The following is a 1,311-nucleotide window of genomic DNA, read 5'->3' as shown; positions in this document are numbered from 1 at the left end:
CCATCTTCTTTTGATGCTTCCTGCATCATTCAATATTTTGTCCATAGAATCTTTCAATATTGCAACTCGAGGCTTGAATTTTTTCTTCAGTTCTTTCACCTTGAAAAATGCCAAGTGTGTTTGTCCCTTTTGGTTTTCTAACTCTAGGTCTTTGCACATTTCACTATAATACTCACTTTGTCTTCTCTAAATGCTTTTTAAAATCTTCTGTTCAGCTCTTTTATTTTGTCATTTCTTCCATTTGCTTTAGCTACTATCCATTCAAAAGCAAGTTTCAGAGTCTCTTCTGACATCTATTTTGCTTGGTCTTTTCATCCTTTCCTGTCTTGTTAGTGACCTTTTGCTTTCTTCATATATGTTGTTCTTGATGTCATCCCACAATTTGTTTGTTTTTTGGTCATTGGTGTTCGGTGGGCCAAATTTATTGTTCAGATGGTTTCTATATTCATGTGGGATATAATCAAGGTCATATTTTGGCTTTTGTGGACTTGTTTTAATTGTCTTCAGCTTCAACTTGAACTTGCATATGAGCAATTGACAATCTGTTCCACAGTCAGGTCCTGGCTTTGTTTTGACTGAAGATATTGAGCTTCTCCATTGCCTCTTTCCACAGAAGTTGTTGATCTGATTCCTGTGTATTCCATCTGGTGAGGTCCATTTGTATAGCCATCATTTATGTTGTTGGAAAAGGTATTTGCAATGAATAAATTTTGGTCTCACAAAATTCTATTGTGCAATCTCCGACATCATTTCCATCACAAGGACATATTTTCCACTTACTGGTAATTCTACTTTGCATGTTTGGCCAATTTTAGACTGCAAAACTTGGTAAAATTTTCAATTTCCATGTTTTTAGCTTTAGTGGTTGTATGTAAATTTGAATAATAGTAGCATTAACTGGTCTTCCTTGAAGGCATATGGATATTATCCTATCAATGACAGCATTGTACTTCAGGATAGATCTTGAAACATTATTTGTGACAGTGAACACGGCATCATTCCTCTTCAGTTTGTCATTTCCTGCATAGTAGGTCATGTAGTTGTCTGAATCAAAATGGTCAAAACCAGTCCATTTCAACTCACTAATGCCTAGGATATCAATCTTTATACATTCTGTTTAATTTTTTACAACTTCCAATGTTCCTATATTCATACTCTATACATTCCATGTTCCGATTATTAATGGATGTTCGCAGCTGTTTCTTCCCATTTTGAGTCATGCCCATCAGCAAATGGAGGTCCTGAAAGCTTTACTCCATCCATGTTGTGTTAGGCTGGGTTCTCTAGAGAAGCAAAACCAGTAAAGCTTAT

The sequence above is a fragment of the Orycteropus afer genome, unplaced genomic scaffold (genome assembly GCF_000298275.1).
Source record: "Orycteropus afer afer isolate SDZICR_OR568_19922 unplaced genomic scaffold, OryAfe1.0 scaffold00023, whole genome shotgun sequence".
NCBI classification, from domain to species: Eukaryota; Metazoa; Chordata; class Mammalia; order Tubulidentata; family Orycteropodidae; genus Orycteropus; species Orycteropus afer.
This window is presented reverse-complemented; position numbering follows the sequence as displayed.